Source organism: Solanum stenotomum, chromosome 1, assembly GCF_019186545.1.
Source record: "Solanum stenotomum isolate F172 chromosome 1, ASM1918654v1, whole genome shotgun sequence".
Lineage (NCBI taxonomy): Eukaryota > Viridiplantae > Streptophyta > Magnoliopsida > Solanales > Solanaceae > Solanum > Solanum stenotomum.
The window spans coordinates 103802727-103811834 of record NC_064282.1 but is presented as its reverse complement, the minus strand read 5'-3'; the positions used below and the strand labels follow the sequence as shown (position 1 = coordinate 103811834).

General features: G+C 38.6%; 1 pseudogene; it reads left to right on the top strand.

Annotated features, from left to right (window-relative positions):
• The first annotated feature begins 2077 nt into the window (after positions 1–2077).
• Positions 2078–3733, top strand: LOC125860763 (uncharacterized; annotated as a pseudogene).
• Positions 3734–9108: the final 5375 nt, after the last annotated feature.

Below are 9108 nucleotides of genomic sequence, written 5' to 3'. Positions count from 1 at the left end.
ATTTAAAGTGCGCATTCACTCCTTTTCGATTCCAACTACTCTAAGCTACTTCTAAGCACCTAAGAGTCATTTCTAACATGATCAAAATCTTGAATTCATAATTCAAATTCAAGGTAGAGTTGAGAGTTATGTTTAAACCTTGTTTTAAGACTTAAGCTTAGAAGTTAAGCAAGTCAAAGCAAGTCTTTAAAGCTTTTCAAGAGTCGTTGTTAAACGTTTCAACTTCGTTCTAAGGTTCAAGTTTCAAGCTAAGTAAGGAGTCTCAAATTCCAAGTGAAGTATAGAGTTCCAAGTTAAGTATAGAGTTTCAAGTCAAGCAAAGAGTATAGAGTTTCAAGCTAAGTAAAGAGTCTCAAGTTTCAAGTCGAGTATCGAGTTTCCAATTAAGTCAAGAGTTTCGAGATAAGTCAAGAGTCAAGAGTTGAGTGCATTTCTCAAAAGTAATTAGGGAACTAAGTATTTCCCAAAGAAATTTATAAGTGTTTTCACATTTAAGTTGAGAGGAAATTGAGATTTCCAAAAGAGTTTTGAGAAGTTTGATCACTATCTCTTTGAAAATGAAAAGATGAGTCTTGCAAAAGAGTTTCTAAAATATGATTAGTATGACAAATCGAGTATGTCATCAATGTTTAAACAATATGGTCTCTTGATATACCATCAATGTTTAAGAAGTATGAATATCCGGAGTCATCAATGATCATATTAAAAAAATATGGTTTTGAGATGTTTTTTTTTAAAGATTTTTCAAAAGCCTTTGGGCTAAGTTTTGAGTAATTATCTCAACTAAAGAAAGATGTGTTTAAAACACTTATGAGCCAAAGTATTTTTGGGAGTAGTCTTGAGCACCGAATTGGGGACACGAGTTCATATTAACTCAACTCTCCATAAGAACCATGCAGCCAAACATGGGATTTGTCGGATCATACTTTTTAGGTGATCACGAAAGTTAAGCTAGTGGATCCATTAAGCAAAAGATAAAGTAAGGTCCTATATTGATGGCAAGGTATAGGATGGTCCTTGGGCAACGTGAGGTAAAACGTTGTATCACTACTCATACATGTAGTGGTGGCTGTCGGTTAGAGAACTCCCACAGTAGCAAGAGCTTGGTTCCTCGAGAATTTCTGCTTAGTATGGATGGGTGTATGGGACTTCATTCATGCATTGGACAAGTAGACTTTGAGAGGAAGCATGGTATTTTCATGATATTATAAATATGGTATTTACGTCATGTTTTAAATAGTTTTACAAGTTATATATATATTGCATGTGTCTCATTGCTTTATATTGAGTTTAGTTACTTATGAGTCGAACAGAGCCAAGGTATGTTCTTTTTTGTATCTCTTTCGAGCTTAAGTTGTTGTTTAGCGGTCCAGCTCGCATACTCGTACATTAGATGTACTGATGCCAGTTGGCCTGCATCGTTTTATGATGCAAACGCAGGTACCCAGGATCAGCATCAAACACGCCGTTGATCCAGTTGAGCACTCCAGAGTTAGTGGTGAGCGTCCTTGCATTCCGGAGGACTCTGTTATTTTGTGTTTCTAGTTTTGTTTTATTAGGATGTTGCGGGGTCTGTTCCCACATCCATCTCAGTGTTATAGAGGCTTCATAGACAGTCAAACAGTCAGTCAGTTAAGTTTTGAGTCTCTCATCTATGTATATATGTAAATATTCTATTTTGACACTCGAGTTGCCTTTTCAGGCATATTTTATCATTTGGTTGTTTATGACCTTCTATTGCATTGTGTTATTCAGTCGAGTTAGGTTTCCACTGAGTTAAGAAAGCCAGGCCAAGGGTTCGCTTGGGGCGAGCAATGGTCTCCGAGTGTCGGTCCCGTCCAGGGTGTAGGCTCGGGGCGTGACAAACTTGATATCAGAGCAAGTTCTAGAGTGCTAGGGAGTCTATGAAGCCGTTTCTGTAGGGTCCTAGTTATCGGTGTGAAGCGCGCCACATCTATAATTGGGAGGCAACAACATTTAGGAAGATTTCTCATTTCTTTCACACTCATCTCGTGCGTTAGAGTTTATCTCTAAAAAGTTTCTTTCTAATTCATGCTTGTGTGTGTTTCAGAGGATCATGCCTCCACGAAGAGCTGTCAGAGTTCGTCCAGCTATGAAGAGTGTTGAGGAACAAGAGTTACCAAGTGCTCAAGAAGTGCAAACCCAAGAAGAGATAAAATATGTTGATTGTCACGAAGCCATCTGGATGTAAAGTCAAGTTGCGACCTATCATGTTGGGCAGAAAGACAATCGACACGAAGTGGTTGATACTTCAAGAATCCGTGAACTCTTAAGGATGAACCCACCAAGCTTCACAGGTTCAAGTGTCACTGAGAATCCGGAGAACTTCATTCAGGAACTTAAAAGGGTATTTGATGTGATGCGGGTTGCTGAGTCGGAGAGGGTGGAACAAGCTGCGTACCAATTGAAGGGTGTTGCTAGAATCTGGTTTGACCAATGGAAACAGAATAGGGCTAAGGATGTGCTAGTAGTGAGTTGGATTGTGTTTGAGAGTGCTCTCATAGGGCGTTTCTTTCCTCGTGAGTTGCGTGAGGCAAAGGTAAAAGAGTTTCTCACCCTTAATTCGGAGTCTATGAGTGTTTATGAGTACAGTCTGAAGTTCACTCAACTTTCCCGCTACGCTCCGGAGATGGTTGCGGACATGAGTTGCAGGATGAGTTTGTATGTTGCTGGGTTGTCTCGTCAGTGAAGGAAGGAAGGCAAGGCAGCTATGCTGATAGGGGATATTGATCTAGCAAGATTTATGATCCATTTACAACAAGTTGAGAGGGATAAGTTGAAGAATAGAGAAGAGTTTAAGGATAAGAGGGCTAAGATAGTAGGGGACGAGTTCAGGCAGCAAAAGAATGATGCTAATCAGTCATCTCTTCCACAGAAACATAAGGGACCTGCTCCACCATCTGCTAGTGTGCCTGCACTTGAGGACAAAGAGGGGTATAATAGAAATTCCTATAATTTCAGGGCTAGACTTGCCAATCCTCAAGGAAGTAGAGTACCAAGGGGTAGTAAGGCTCCTGCATGTGCTAGGTGTGGTAGAACCCACCCAGGTAAGTGTCGTGATGGCCAGACAGGTTGCTTTAAGTGTGGACAAGAGGGACATTTCATGAAGGAGTGCCCAAAGAACAAGCAAGGTAGTGAAAATCTGAACAATAAGGTCCAAGCTTCATCAGTTGTTTCCCCAGACATGATGGTACCTAAAGGAGCTACTTCTAGTACTGGCGGAGGAGCAAACCGCCTCTATGCAATCAACAGTCGCCAAGAGCAAGAAGATTCACCAGATGTTCTCATTGGTATGATTCGAGTCTTTGACTTAGCTGTTTCTGCTTTGCTAGACCCCAGAGCGAGTTTATCTTTTGTAATTTCTTAGGTTGCTATGAACTTTGATGTTATACCTGAGCAACCTAGTGAGCCAGTCATAGAGTGGAGCAGTAGTTCAGCAGTGCCTAGGGGTCGTTTCTTTTCGTACCTTGAGGCGAGAAAGTTAGTTTCGAAGGGTTGTATCTATCACTTAGTCCGAGTTAATGACTCTAGTGTTAAGATACCTCCTTTTCAGTCAGTTCCTATAGTAAGTGTGTTTCCAGAAGTTTTTCCTTATGATCTACCTGGAATTCCTCCTGAGAGAGAAATAGATTTCGGCATAGACATCATTCCAGATATTTGTCCTATCTCTTTTTCGCCTTATAGAATGGCACCAACAGAGTTGAAAAGTTGAAAGAGCAGTTAAAGGGATCTATTAGATAAGGGTTTTATTTGACCAAGTTGACTTGGAAGAGCAACAAATTTTCAACGGTCTGAAGATTGTGAGGAAGACTTTCAGGAATGGAAAACAGAGTGGACTACCGCCCAGTTATGATATTTGGTTCTTGAGTACATACTGAATATCTGAATCTAAAATGGAGTTGAGATCAAAAGTCGAGTTTAGGCGAATCGAGGTGTAATTTGATAAGCTAGAGTTGGCTGTTGTAGTTTTGCTTCGAAGATATAGCGTCATTGTTGTATGACGTTCATGTGGGTGTGTTCACTTAGAATAAGATTAATCTCAGACAAAGGGAGAGTGGTTAAAGGTACTCAAGGATGATGACATGAGTTTTCTTTATCACCCTGGTAAGGTTAATGTTGTTACTGATTCTTTAAGCAAAGTTGTCTATGGGTAGCACCGCCCATATTAGAGAAAGAAAGAGAGAGTTAGCAGAAAGATGTGCACAGACTTGCACGCTTGGAAGTCAGACATAGATTTCGCAGAATGAGGAATAGAAGTGACGACGGGGCCGAGTTATCATTAGTGTCAGAAGTAGAAGGTGAGAAAGACCCAGACCCTATCTTGCTGGAATTACGGGCAAAATGTTCATAAGCAGTGATGGCTTTAGAATAAGAAGGAGATAGTGTTTTGAGGTATCAAGGTGGATTGTGGAATTGATTTCAAAGATAATTGAGATGATTACCTATCTTGCATGGAGTTGCTTACAACGATAGTTACCATTCTAGCATCCATATGACTAGTTATGAGGCTCTTTATAGGTGGAGATGTAGATCCTTTTTGGATAGTTTGAAGTTAGTGAAGCAGGATTGATAGATCCAGAGTTAGTTCATCAAGCTATAGAGAAGGCGAAAGTGATTCAAGAGAGGTTGAAAACGGCACAGAGTCATCAAGAATCCTACATTGATGTTAGGAGAAAGGCGTTAGAGTTCGAAGTAGAGGATTGGGTATATTTGGATGTTTTACCCATGAAGGGAGTTATGAGAAAGTTTATGTTCAGATTTTGATTGCTAAGTTCGCAAGTTGAGAATGAAAGAAGTAGCCTCAGTCAAGGTCCTTTGGAGGAACCAATTTGTTGAGGAAGCTACTTAGGAAGCCTAAGAGGACATGAAAAAGAGATATCCACATCTCTTTGAATTCGAAGGAAGTGTAGATCAAGGTACTAATTTCCTTCTTAGTGCTCTTCGAATTATAGTGAGCATGTAGTTGTTGTTGGTGTTTGCGTGGTTGCTTGTTGGGTATTTGAGTTGATGTTACGCCCTTAGCTAGTAAGAGTCATCTCATTTGAGGACGAATGTTCCCAAGGGGGAGATATTGTAACATCCGGCAATGTGAAAAAATTGAAGAGGCTTAGAATTGGAAATTTTCATTTTTGGAAAGAATTTTTTGAAGTTTTGGAAATTTGGCTAAGTATGGAAATCAGTGAAGTTTTGGCCAACTTTAAGCAGTCGTAACTCCTAGCTCAGGATGAGTTAGGAGTAGTTAAAGTTATGATTGCGAAGCTTGTAGAATGATCTTTCCAACGCCACCGAGTTTGCTCAATTCCGAGTTCGTATGAGTGAGTTATGCCCTCTGAAAGTTGGGCAGTTGGCAGGGAATCCGTCCGGGAATTTTAAGGGCATTTTGGTCTTTTCACTGACCAATTCTTTTGGTTATATATTAGTGTTGGACTGATTTTTAGATCAGTTTTACCATTTTAAAAGAGTGAGAGTGAGGGTTTTGAGTGAAGAAGAGAAGAAGAAGAGAAGAAGAGGAGAAAGAGAAGATCAAGCAAGAAGATCGTCGTGGTATCGTCGGGGGTGATCCCTATTAAGGTATGTGAGATTTTAGTGTTGGGTGATCCTCTCCCCGACACGCCAAACTCGTTTTACTTTCGAGAAAAGATTGATTGTGTTTTTTGAAGTTGTTGGTTGTATTTGTTGAAGTTTATGGTTGTGTTGGTTGAAGTTTGTGGTTGTGTTGTTGAAGTTTCTTGTTGGTTTGGTGTATGTTTCCGGTGGTGTTTTGAGTTGAATCTAAGGTATATTGAGGGTTTTAATGATTCTAAGTGATTTGGGGAAGAAACCATTCGATTTTAGGTTAAATAAGGCGAGAAAACGAGAAAATAAACTTTCTGAAATTTCTGGGTTGGGGGCCTGGCGCGACGCGCCTGCGAGAGCGCCCCAAACTCACCTCTGAAGTTTAGGGGTTGGCGCCAGGGTCACTTGCCCAATCTAGTTGTCGTCGGTTTCCCCGTTTGAGCTGATTTAAAGTGCGCATTCACTCCTTTTCGATTCCAACTACTCTAAGCTACTTCTAAGCACCTAAGAGTCATTTCTAACATGATCAAAATCTTGAATTCATAATTCAAATTCAAGGTAGAGTTGAGAGTTATGTTTAAACCTTGTTTTAAGACTTAAGCTTAGAAGTTAAGCAAGTCAAAGCAAGTCTTTAAAGCTTTTCAAGAGTCGTTGTTAAACGTTTCAACTTCGTTCTAAGGTTCAAGTTTCAAGCTAAGTAAGGAGTCTCAAATTCCAAGTGAAGTATAGAGTTCCAAGTTAAGTGTAAAGTTTTAAGTCAAGCAAAGAGTATAGAGTTTCAAGCTAAGTAAAGAGTCTTAAGTTTCAAGTCGAGTAAAGAGTATCGAGTTTCCAGTTAAGTCAAGAGTCTCGAGCTAAGTCAAGAGTCAAGAGTTGAGTGCATTTCTCAAAAGTAATTAGGGAACTAAGTATTTCCCAAAGAAGTTTATAAGTGTTTTCACATTTAAGTTGAGAGGAAATTGAGATTTCCAAAAGAGTTTTGAGAAGTTTGAGCACTATCTCTTTTAAAAAGAAAAGATGAGTTTTGCAAAAGATTTTCTAAAATATGACTAGTATGACAAATCGAGTATGTCATCAATGTTTAAACAGTATGGTCTCTAGATATACCATCAATGTTTAATCAGTATGAATATCCCGAGTCATCAATGATCATATTAAAAAAATATGGTTTTGAGATGTTTTTTTTTAAAGAGTTTTTCAAAAGCCTTTGGGCTAAGTTTTGAGTAATTATCTCAACTAAAGAAAGATGTGTTTAAAACACTTATGAGCCAAAGTATTTTTGGGAGTAGTCTTGAGCACCGAATTGGGGACACGAGTTCATATTAACTCAACTCTCCATAAGAACCATGTAGCCAAACATGGGATTTCTCGGATCATACTTTTTAGATGATCACGAAAGTTAAGCTAGTGGATTCATCAAGCAAAAGTTAAAGTAAGGTCCTATATCGATGGCAAGGTATAGGATGGTCCTTGGGCAACGTGAGGTAAAACGTTGCATCACTACTTATACTTGTAGTGGTGGCTGTCGGTTAGAGAACTCCCACAGTAGCAAGAGCTTGGTTCCTCGAGAAGTTCTGCTTAGTATGGATGGGGATATGGGACTTCATTCATGCATTACACAAGTAGACTTTGAGAGGAAGCATGGTATTTTCATGATATTATAAATATGATTTTTACGTCATGTTTTAAATAGTTTTACAAGTTATATATATATTGCTTGTGTCTCATTGCTTTATATTGAGTTCAGTTATTCATGAGTCGAATAGAGCGAAGGTAAGTTCTCTTTTGTATCTCTTTCAAGCATAAGTTGTTGTTTAGCGGTCCAGCTCGCATACTCGTACATTTCATGTACTGATGCCAGTTGGCCTGCATCGTTTTATGATGCAGACGCAGGTACCCAGGATCAGCATCCAACACGCCATTGATCCAGTTGAGCACTCCAGAGTCAGTGGTGAGCCTCCTTGCATTCCGGAGGACTCTGTTATTTTGTGTTTCTAAATTTGTTTTATTAGGATGTTGCGGGGTCTGTTCCCACATCCATCTCAGTGTTATGGAGGCTTCATAGACAGTCAGATAGTCAGTAAGTTAAGTTTTGAGTCTCTCATCTATGTATATATGTAAATATTCTATTTTGAGACTCGAGTTGCCTTTTTGGCCATATTTTAGCATTTGGTTGTTTATGACCTTCCATTGCATTGAGTTATTCTGTCGAGTTAGGTTTCCGCTGAGTTAAGAAAGCCAGGCCAAGGGTTCGCTTGGGGCCAGCAATGGTCTCCGAGTGCCGGTCCCGCCCAGGGTGTAGGCTCGGGGCGTGACACTCGTTCTCTCACCACTAATTAATTTATCACAAAAATGCGTAGTTAAAATGGTCGAATTCACCATGCTTGGTCCTTCTTTCTAAGAGATAGTATTGAAGCTCCAACAACAATCTATTCATGATTAGTAAAGAAACAACATTACTTTAGAACTATTCGAGAAAAACTAAGAGTTAAATCAATGCATTCTGAGATTGTCATTCCATGTATCTTATGTCTTCTACACTACGATACATATGGAAATAGATAGAGACGGTCAGTTTAAGTACAATACTACAACAACTACAACTATTGCTTCTTAGTTTCAAACAAGTTGGGCTCCAGTTATATGAATCCTCTCAGACCATGTTTCTCCATTTAAATTTATCTTATGCAAAATATTTTGAGTATAATAAACTACACATATATGAGGAAAGAGAAGATCTTATAACGCAATTTTAGAAACCTCAATCTAAGTAACATTGAATGTGAAGCTAGTTCCTCGAGTAGAATTCATTAGAAGGCATGATAAAAGTTCTTGTTTTTACCTTTTAAGGAACCACTTCTACCTCTTTTCATTAACTGTTGGTAAAAGAAACATATCCCAAAAGAGTAACATTTTAGCACACCTAAAAGAAACTTAGTATGAAAAAGTACAACTAGAGCTTTAACTCATTTTCTTTTTAAAACCTCATTTTGATATACTTCATACATTGATGTAGAATAAAACTTTGTAAGAAAGGAAAATCTCTAAGAAATAGCACCCACAAGCCACCATAAGATCCTATTATCGAAAAATTTTAACTAGTGTCATGGAATTTGTGGAACTCCATAACTGTAGATATGTAAAATTTAACTCGAGAAAGTCATCATGTATTAGGTAAGGAAACTTACAGATATCACTGAAGCAAAACTTGTTCATGAAAATTAAAACATGAAACAATGAATATCCATCTCATTTTTGTCACTATTGAAATTCTAAAACAACAAAGTAAAAATTACCTCATTTTGCAACATGTCTCATGTCTTCACTTGTCAGCCAATTAATCTTTGGACATTGGATTCTAAAGAAATTGTAACCATTATGTCTTTATTTTGTGTTCTAGCCTTCTTTGAGAAATCTCCACTGTGAAGGAGTAGTAGCCTTGTGTCTCCAGTAGTGGGGTGGAGTAGAGAAAGGATGGAGGGTTGAAGAAGCTCGGGTAGTTAAAAATAAAAATTGAGATATAATTTTTTT